This window comes from Rissa tridactyla, chromosome 1 (genome assembly GCF_028500815.1).
Source record: "Rissa tridactyla isolate bRisTri1 chromosome 1, bRisTri1.patW.cur.20221130, whole genome shotgun sequence".
Lineage (NCBI taxonomy): Eukaryota > Metazoa > Chordata > Aves > Charadriiformes > Laridae > Rissa > Rissa tridactyla.
In genome coordinates this window covers 170486724-170497366 of record NC_071466.1, presented here as the reverse complement: position 1 = coordinate 170497366, position 10643 = coordinate 170486724, and the positions used below count along the sequence as shown (strand labels likewise).

Below are 10643 nucleotides of genomic sequence, written 5' to 3'. Positions count from 1 at the left end.
AAATATGCGTACATGTGTTGGCAGGCCTTTTTTGAGGAGGACTGCAGCCCATGAACTTGGACTTCAAACAACAAATGTGCAGAGCTCACATGAACTTGAAGTTGCCCTTGTATTTGTGACATCCATAAACATTTATGATGCTTTGGTTTTAATCCCAGTAAGTCTATGTTGTTACTCTGGGTCTTTTAATAGTGTCTATTTATATTGTGAAATCATGACAACTGTGTTGTCTTCCCGTAAAGCCAAAGGTCAAGGGTCTGCTACAGCAAATACTAACACATGTGAATAACTTCACTCATATGAATAATCAGACTGATTTTAACAGGGAGGTGTTTTTAGGGTCAGGCTCCCAATATTTTGACATACTTCCTGAAATGTTTTGTGGATAGGAGTCATTGACTTTCATATGGTGACAAAATGCTCCGAACGCCCAAAAAACTCCCCTCCAAAAGATAGGAATATGTTTGGGTTATCAAGTTTTAACGATTACAGTTTTATGTGTTATTTTTCTTTTCCTAGATACAAGGAGTGTTGGAAGAGCACTTAGAAGACATCAAATAGAACTAGAGTTGACGATTGCTGTAAGTCAGTGTATATGATATTTCTCCCCCCGCCCCCGCAAGCCCATGTGTAACCACATGTTTGGCGACCTCAGTCTATTTTTTTGCCTTCATCTTATGGGAAAGAACGATGGAACTAATTACTATTACAACAGTGATGTATTGCATTTTATAATTTATATTGTGTACACATCATTGCTATGATGAAACAGACAAATGTATATGAGAACACTTTTTAATCATAAAAACTATAAAAATTCATGCTTCTTATAATAAATATAATTCTATTTTTAAGGCTATACCTAGCTGTAGTGCCTCTGTAGTGCATGTGCTGTGAAAGTAAATGAGACACAAAATTCCAAATATACAAGGCATACATAAACTTGAAAGTATTCAGAATAAGCAGCTTGCCTTATAAAGAGAATTTCCTAGTTGTCTGTTGAGATACTACAGTGATCCTTGGAAAAGTTTTTATGAATATACTAATCCTCGTTTTCCTGTTGTTTGCACAGATTCCAGCTGTGATAGAATGCAATTCTTGCAAAAACTTGTCTCAGAAAAGCATGTCAGGAACAAATTGGTTTTCTGCTTTTTATTGGAATATATTCAAGGGTTTGCCGTGTTACATTCTGAACCTTAGTCTTAAAATACATGTTCTATGCCTGTGACTTAGCTCCTACTGTTAAATCAGAGAGAAGCTTTACATATATTTATTCTTCCTATAAAGGTGGAAAAGTTTTGGAAGAGCTGGAGTGCAGATGAAAATCTATGAACATCAGTATCTTTTAGATTTGTGAACATATATTAGTTATTTTCTTCATACTACCTTGCTAAAATAACGTGCTTGAAACATTTCGTTAAGTAATAATACCACAAAACTTGCAAAGGACCTGCAGTCTAGGTGTCATAACCTTCATGACAAGAAGAGGAACACATTTTCCATTAACATGGAGTCATGTGCATGGTCTGTCCAGTGATACGCAATGTCATTTAAGACATTCCATCATTCTCTGCTTGAGCACTCTTCTCTAATCTGATGAGGTACCCAGGGAAGAAACAATGATAGCCAAGGCATTAAAATGTAATCAAGATATGCAAATTCATATCTAAATGTGATTTGCTTGGAAAGAGAAATTAATCTAGGCATGGTCAAATAAACAGTGTGTAATATGGATAATTAATCACCAAATTAGCGGCTGTAGTCCCATGAGAAGATTATGCAAATGCAAAAGGCCCCCATCTACAGTCACAATTAGACTACTTAATACCAAACTCTAAACAAAACACAGCCCCTGGGAGCACCATAAAACAAGCAAATCAAACTTAGTGGGTCATCCTCCAAATTTCACAGACAGATTTTGTCAGTACTTTTGTAGAACTGATTTATTTTCCTACAGACATACCAGGCTCATTGAACAACCTGCAACCTTGAAATGCCAATAATGTTGTTTTACACAGGACTAAACTTCCATTCACACAGTCTAAATCAGTAGTTAAAAGAGGTAGAGGCTAGGTAGATCCTCAGCCCTGGGGCCCAGTCCATGTAACAGGGATGGATACTGAGAGGTTTGTTAGGTGTCTTCTGCTCATGTAGACATTATATCTGGCAACTTCAGTTACTGCTTTGCACTTGCATTTCAATAACGGATCAGTCAAGTCCCTTTTTTTTTTCTGAACATGGTATTTTTCCCATAGTTCTAGCATTTCCTGAAAATATTCTTCTACTATTTCTGAAAATCTAGTCAAGACATTTATTTCCACTTGTGAATCTAAGACAAGGAGTCCAAGGATGCCTCATGCAGACTAGGCTGGGGTATGGTACCACCTGGCCCATGACACCATCTGAGGCTGTTCATTGCACTAAAGCCACGGCCCAACCTGGAGTACATAAGACATTGTCCAACTAGGAAACCCGACTCATAGGTGAGCAGAGCTATTCAGCATTTGAAGCATAGCTTCCTTGAGACACCTCAGTAGGTCATACATATCCAGCTTAACACTGATCCAACCCAAAGTGAAATATGTTAACCTTTCTGAATGCAATTTTTAGACTTTTTTAATAAAAAATTATGATATACTGACTCTTGTCTTCATTTGTGGTGAAAGCTATTGTTCAAATATCAAAATCGGCAAGGGCTCTGAATTTCCATCGCCCAACGAATTCCACATCGCTAGTTCCATGGGAACAGCCTGTTTTGGGAATGACCTTTGTACAATTCAGGCAAGAAGTTCTCAATGCTTCTTCAACCAAGAAAAGCAGAGCTTCTCACTTTGAGTCTCTGGGTACCTGTTGACGTAAGCACTTACGGGTGGAAGATACCTTTGAAAACACAGCATTGTGGAAACCTAGGACAAAGTAGGCCTGTCCTAAACTGTCACTGGGAGTGAATAGAAGTTGAGTTTGTAAGAAAGAGGAGTTTGCTGTTATTCTGAAATGTTTATGTTGGTCTTCTGACACTCCAGACTATGGTTGACTTTTGGTTGCCCTGTGTACGTTCAGAATAAATTGCACTCCTTTTATTTCATTTAAAGTTTTAATTCCTTCTTGTGAAGCTATTTGTGCACCCTTTTGGTAAGATTTTCAATAACTTCTTTAAACAGCTACATAAGGCTTGTGTTTTAAGACTCTTAAAGCTTCACAGTAGCAATTGCTTTCAGTGTAGAACAGCCTACCCTTCTCGCAGGTTGTTAACTGACACGTTGTCTGCAATAGTTTCATGTTGTGTTATCAATGCAATGAGGTACATACCTCTTGCAAACTGCAGCATAAGATTTATTGCTAATGTAGATTTTGTCTTTGGACTGGGCAAAAGTGAATCAGGAGTAACCTTAAAGGGGAAGCTCCAGCCACAAGATAACATCAGAACTGAAGAAACTGTTGTGTTAATTTTTGTCTTCACTGATGTTTAGGCCTAAATGAGAGGTTGTTTCTCAGCACTCCAAGTCAAATGAATCACCTTTCTCTACTTTAATGATGTCATTTCACCCGCACCAAAGCTTCCAACATTACCTTGTATGTTTTGCATGTCCAGCACCAAAATACACTTAAGGTTTCCGAATGCTGTGTCAAGCAAAGTCTTCTGGAAAATGATGGGTCTGCAACTTGTCTCCCATATGCTGTGGAGAAATTGCAGAAAATCAGAACACAGGGAAAAGGAAGTGTGGGACTGCATCTGACAAATTTCTTGAGCTTTCCTGACCTTAAATCCAGGATGTATTTTTAGGTGCCAACCAGGATATAAAAAAAAAGAGACAGGAAAGTAAGCAGTCAGCTTCATGCCTGGAGGTTCATCAGGCTTGGGCTGGACTGTCCCTGAGGGTTAAAGTACAGATGGCTGATGGCTATGGGCTTGAGGACTATCAACAAATGCATTTCTTAAAAGCCCACAAACAACTGTGAATCAGACAAGAAGAGTATGGCAAAGTTTAGAAGCCCCGTTTGTGAGCAGCTCCACTGAAGTCGCAAAAGCTATTTGCTCAGTAAGGTTATTACCCTTTGTGGGTAAGGTACGATGCAAATCCATTTCCCCTGAAATGGAAAATTCAGGCGCTGCTGGAGCTGCAGATTTATGAGGCAGTGGAAACCAATCACAACCAAATTGTAACCCGAAGTGTTTCCTGGCCTGAAGCGGCGCCGCTGAGTTTCCTCTTATCCAGATAACTCTTCGTATCTTGCGACAAACTTTTGGGCTCACAACTGCATGCTGTCCATGGCTGACTTTCGAAACCTGTAATTCCAGAGAGGGAGTGCCAGGGAGTCCTGACAGAAGCAGTCCTTCAACCATCCATCTAATATGACAGTCCCCAGTGCAGTTAATCAGGCAATGCCCTTTTCTCATTTAACGTGCCCGGTGTTGCTGCAACTATCACAAGTTAGCAATTACACTCTAACCACAGAGGTAGACACTAACCATACGATGGGCCAAGTTCTGCTCTCGGTTACAACTGGTCTAAATCCTGTTGAATCCTTTTTGTAAGTGACCCTACCCTGCCACATAGAAAGAGAACCATTAATCTGCTGGTTATACAAACACCAGCAACAGATCAAACTGAATTATTACCTTTTATATAACTATTTGTTATAGTTCAGCAAAACGTAATTCCAAATGAAATAAGAAACCTGCAATAAGGACACAAGAGAACAGGCAAAGTAGATTAACTGGTAAGACAATGATATTGACAGCATTTTCTTAAATTATTATTAGGAAGATAATGTCATCCAGCACATCTGAGCAGTGTTTTGAGGGAAAATGACTCTCTCCAGGGAAACATTTTAATTAAGATAAAATGGTTAGATTGCTATGAAATTCTTGGATTGACAGTCTTTGTCACAGTATTATTTTTCTACTAATAGTGTATACAAGTTAAAAAAAAATCAAGCAATAATTACTTATGTGAAGAATACACTGCCTTGCCAAAAGTGCACAAGTAGGAGTTAGTTGTTTAGTTTATGTTTTATGTATCGGAAATGCCAGCGGGAATGAGAACACACCAAGAGGAACACCTTTCCAAACAGCCTGATTACTGAATCTGATTACTAATGCACATTGAGCACTTTCATCTTTCCAGAGCTCCCATTTTACAATAATAAAGCATCAATGCTGATAGGAAAATATTGGACCTGATGTCATATCTGGAAACTAATTTAATGGGAAATTGGATAGTGACAAAGTGATGATGATTTATTTTTAATGGCAGATGCCTCATTAGTTATGATTTATTTAGATGACCTTCCCATTCTTATGGTATTTTCTTCTATGGTATTTTCCTCCTCTCCACACCCCATCCCCTCAAAAATACTGTATACTCTAAAAAGGGCAGAAGTAAATTCTGCTGATCAGGTGCCTGATCCTGCAGACCCTTACTCCTGTTGGTTAGATCGATTCATTTCCATGGTCGTGCTCATGTATGGAATGAGCACAAGGCAGGCCCCTGGTTCAGTATTACAAATCTCTACTATGATCCTCATGGGATGCTTATTATCAAGTATCCTGAGGCAACAAAAGGAATTTTGTTCTTTTCGATTCATTTTTTTTCACTTGACTTACTGGGATTTTCAGATTGGTCGTGAAACTGACATTTTGTTTTGCCTGAAATGCATTGAATATTCGCCCTGGCTCTCACAGGAATTAAGAATGCCAGGCTTGAGTCATTATTTAAAGTGCACAGCTTTTGATATTTCTGGATTTCTTCCTCCAAAGAAATCAAGTTAATGATTGGTTGTTTTAACTGTGAGTCTAAGATAACAGCCTAGAGAGTAATACCCAGTCTCCATGAAGCGAGAAGAAAAACAAGAACAACAACAAAAATCTAGCATCTTTGTTCAGGAGCAGAGCTAGCAGGCTCGCAGGTAAGCAGAGGCACAAAGGGTCAGCTTCTCTTCGCTGATGTCCCAACTCTCTCCGGTGGTGTAAATCCCAGCCGCTGCAATTCAGAGGAGTAGCAGCTTCTAATGTCAAACTACACAGGGCTCTTTACAATCCACTTTTCAAAATAAGTCTAGTTTTAATGGTGTCTTTCACTTTCACTTTTTACCCATCTACTGGTCTATCCTGTCAAGGGAATTAAAGTGAATTGAAGTGTGATTGATTTTCATGGGTTCCTTATGCTGATTTGACAGAGATCTCTGAGAGTGGGAATTCTTATTATATCAGCCCTTCCATTTTTTTCAAAGCTGTGCTTTATGTTTAGCAACACAAACAATTTTGCAGCCTTCTTTGAGCAAGCCAGCATTAACATAAGCCCTGTGAAATTCATTTGGGTTCTTGTTTTGATTGCAAAAGTAGTCTACGCAAACAATTTGTACCACTTATGAGGGAATCTCCCGTCTTAGCAGATAGCTCTTTTTGTATAAGCCCCAAATCTTATTTTTGGTTTGTTTTGGTTTTTTTTTTGTTGGTGTCATTTTTATTAAACAACTCATTTTTCAGTTTTCATTGCCAGTTTCTTATAGATACATTTAGTTGAACATTTTCAAACCTCACTAAGAATAGAAACTAGTCGTCACAGCATTACAGAGGGACTTATATCCCACCATGTTACCCTTATACAACCTACTTTATGTTTCTGATCCCAGGGGTAGAATTCAGATCACGGCTCCAAACCACCACAGGCTGCAGCAAACATCTCACCACAGCTTTCGATCTGGAAGCTCAAGGCTTCACATAGTCCCCAGTGGGTACAACTGGTCACTCAGCACAGCGGTCAATGCAATATTAAATATCTTGCTTCCTGGCATGGTGCTGGCTATGGACACTGATGTAGCTTAACCTCCTAATCCCAAGTGCCAGCTGGGTTTAGAGACAATCTGAGTACTTCTGTGTGAGAAAGGTAGGCCTGGAGCTAGGTGATGAAAAGAATGATGAGTCCTAAATCTTGTCTCCTCTAGTGCACTTAGCTCCTTGCTCAATGCTTCAGCAAAGTGATTCTACCTGTTTAAGCTGGCCTCCCAGATCTGCTCCTGAAAGTAGGATCATAAATTCTTCCTTTAAAAAAATTAAATGGAGATCGTGTTTTCTCAAATCAGTCCTTGCAGGTTAAATTTAGGCAGTGGGGGCAGGAAGCCAGGATCCTTTTTGTCCAGTCCTGCCCTTATACACCAGGTTGCAGAGCTGTGTTCTCTTTTGCACTCACAGCTTCAACAGATATCATCTCCCTTCCCCACACCCTAATGCTTTGAGTGGGAGAAATCGTTAGGATAACAGAGAACCAAACTCAGATTTTTCCTCTACCTTGGTAAATATTTGAGCCAGTATAGGAAGGAACAGCACACTCTAGGTCTATTAAGAAAATAACATTTTGTATGGGCCCTGATGGCCTCAGAATGAGATCTCAGAGCAATCTGAGTCGAATTCCTGAAATCACATTAAACAGACTTTGTCTTTGGATTTTGTCTTAGGTAGGGTATAAGATGCTGGCTGCTCTCCAACAGTTTTTGACCGAGTGTCAAAACTGGCATGTCTTTCGTTGAAATGTTTTCCTTTGAAAGTTTAGTTTTCAGTGTTTGGCTCTGCAGACAGCTCGTCAGATCTTGCCAAAGAAAGATGACCCTTTCCAAGAGTCTGGAAAAAAAAAAAAAAAAAGAAAGTAGAAAAATGATTACTCGGAGGTATTTCCATCCTCAAAGCCCTACAGAGAAGGAATTTTTCAGTTCCATCTGTCTGAGAACACAGACTTACCTCTTTTAAGAATATTTGTGCCTATATTTATTTGCCAAAACCTGAGTTTCAGATTCCTTTTTTCCTGTGGAACCGTTGATGATAGCATCTCTTACTTCCCCTGAGGTACTGGTTCAACAGGTTTCACTGTTTATCAGCAGTGCTTTTTTTTTTCCTCTGCGATTGCCTGGGGTTGCCTACTTCACAGCTCAGGGCTCACCTTTGCCACCGAAGAAACACCCATGAGCAACAAAATGGGAGTGCATCTCCCAGGCAGAAGAAGCACTTGCTCGAGAGCGGAGCTGTGTGGACCTTCTGCAGGGGCAGCAGGCTTGCCTATGCCCAGTCCCCTACAGACGACGTACCCCGAGGTCTCTTGCTTCAAGGCAAGTGACATAGCACTCGTAAAAGAACGACTCGGCATGAACAGTTCCTGTCTTTCTAGAATAAACCTAGCCAAGTTATTCCGAGTGCTGCACATATGGATTGCTCTGGCCTTTTTTCTTAGCTACTGTTTATTAAATCCTGTTGCACAAATGGTAGTTCCGAACAGAACTCCAGTCCTTGCAGTTCTTCCGGTGCAATAGAAACAGAGAAATGTTTAATATCACTTTTCTATTTTGAGAACCAAGGTGTTGAAAGCACAATGCATATGGGAAAAATATCATTCCAATGTACATTTTTTTCCAAGGGCTTTATGTTAAAACCTGAAACCAAACGTGAACTATCCACTGGTAATTTAATAAGAAATAAATTTAAATTTTGAAGATATTGAAAATAATCTTACCATTCTTTATCACTACAGAAAATGGAGCAACATAATATATTTATGAAACAAAAGAAAATGAAGTGTCTGACAGCACTAGTTCTAGCTGCAAAAAATCCATCAGTATAATATAAAACCAACCATGCCAGACTTGAAAGCCAAATTGGTTTGCAGACCATGCTGAACATTAACTATTAACACATTTTTTTCTATCTAGAGCCACTTTTCTTGCAAATGGCAAAACCATTAATGAGCTGCCAAACTATATTTTCCACTTAATTTCAGTGCTGAAGAATCTAGACATGACAAAATTTGGATTATCAATGGGATATGAGGAAAACAAGAACTCAAGGCTCGTATGCCATTTTTTCTCCCTGTGAACTCCATAATCTTGTCTAATTTGAATAATTATAAGCTTCACAGGGCTAAGAAGGTTCACACAGGTAAATCACTATGTTATCTGCTGCATCTGCTATCAGTTGAAGCCTTAAAGGTGCACAACTGAACATCAGCTTTTTTTTTTCCATTCCCCTTCCTGTCAATCATTGAGTTGTGTAGTTCTATGCAAATATGATATTGAGGAAAATAGTTGTGATGAAAAATAACCAGGGATACCTCCAACCATGAGTTAAAATTTCATACCCAGAAGATTTGGTAACAGATCTACTCTTCCAATGACAATCTCTTCCAATTTGATCCTTATTTTAAAAGGTAAAGCATTTTTTGAACATGTCTTTATTTTTTGATAGCTTTTAGGAGTCTTGTCTGCAGTTAATTCACCTCCCTCTCTCTCACAGCATGGCTATGTGGATATAATTGCTTATCTTATGAAGTCATCAAGCAGTTCTTTCTATACTTTCAGCTGGATATAGTAGAAAGCTCAATTTATTATATCAAAATATAACATCTTTCCATTCTTCAGAGGTCCTTGAACAGCACATAGAACTCAGCAGCCAAAAGGCTGCGTTCAAGATGAGTTTCGATGGTGGAAAACAACAAAACCATCCTCAGATTTCCTGGAGCTCAAACTGATTTGATGATTACATTAATCTTTTGCATTACAGTAGTAGCTAGAAGACATAAAATCATATTTTAGGTCTTTTTGTGCTGAATACTAGAAAAATATAAGTAAGGATTGGAACCCAAGGAATTTGTGCTGTACACAAGAACTGTCTCATGGAACAGAAGACTGTGTCTGCAAAGCCCTGGGAAGAAATGCTGATGTTTGCGTGCATGTTTTCTCAAAACAAGTTAGCATCCCATTGAATCAGCTCTAAAACTTCCTGGAAACAATGGGAGGACTCCCACTGCCTTCGGTAGGCTGTGGCTTTCACTTCTGTATGTGCATATGCAAGTTTCACTCAAACAAAGCAAATCCATAAAGACTGCCACTTACCTCAGAGTCCCCTGCTGAATGCGTGTTGTTTAGCAGAGTGGGCCCAGCAACAATTTTGTCATACACTAAATCCCCAGAAGGAGACCTCAGTTCCAGCTCCAGCTACACACTACATTGAGCAATGGGTCACAGCGTGGGACTGGCTCCTTGGCTCTCTTTAAAGGAATTAAAATGGTTGTGGGAGGGCTTCCCACACCCAAGGATGCTAGCCAGAAAAGGTCAAGTTACAAACACTACCAGATCTGCTAGGGTCCTGTAATGTTTGTCCAATTGTCTTTTGCCAGTTTTTATATACTGCTTTATTATATCCTGCAGAAAAGCCAATTGGGTCTGGGAGGCTGAACTGGGAAAGGGAAAAATCTTATCTAAAAATTCTTCTTCTGGAATTTTTCCTGTGGCGTTGTTTTTGGGAAGGAAGGTTTGACTCTGAGGAGGCTGTGGGAAGAAACCCACTTATTTCTGGGATTTCTATAGCTTCTGGAAGAAGCCAGAAGCACCTACAGAGAGGGTCTGTCCCCCCAGCTTGGGCAGGGATGTAAGGCAAAGAAAGCAAACCATATGTATTTCAGGCTGGCCAGTTCATCCTCCATATCCCAGATGCAGATGCCAAGCAAACACCCTTCCAGTTTTGGGAAATATTTGAAGATGGGGTAGTTGTTTTCATTTTAGACCTTATCCAAAAGCCTTACAGATGCTTTCCAGCTATCAAAGGAATAACAATCATAATGAAAGCCGTATATTCCCTTCAACAGATGTAGGTCCAA

The 10643-nt window shown here is 39.4% G+C and overlaps 1 long non-coding RNA gene across 1 annotated transcript; it reads right to left on the bottom strand.

The window, feature by feature from the left end:
* Positions 1-877: 877 nt before the first annotated feature.
* On the bottom strand, positions 878-9999 carry LOC128916401 (uncharacterized). The gene is made up of 5 exons (XR_008468955.1): positions 9880-9999; positions 7292-7621; positions 4622-4680; positions 3571-3677; positions 878-1593 (listed from the first exon to the last, which is right to left on the bottom strand). It is a non-coding gene; the product is annotated as an uncharacterized LOC128916401 (long non-coding RNA).
* Positions 10000-10643: the final 644 nt, after the last annotated feature.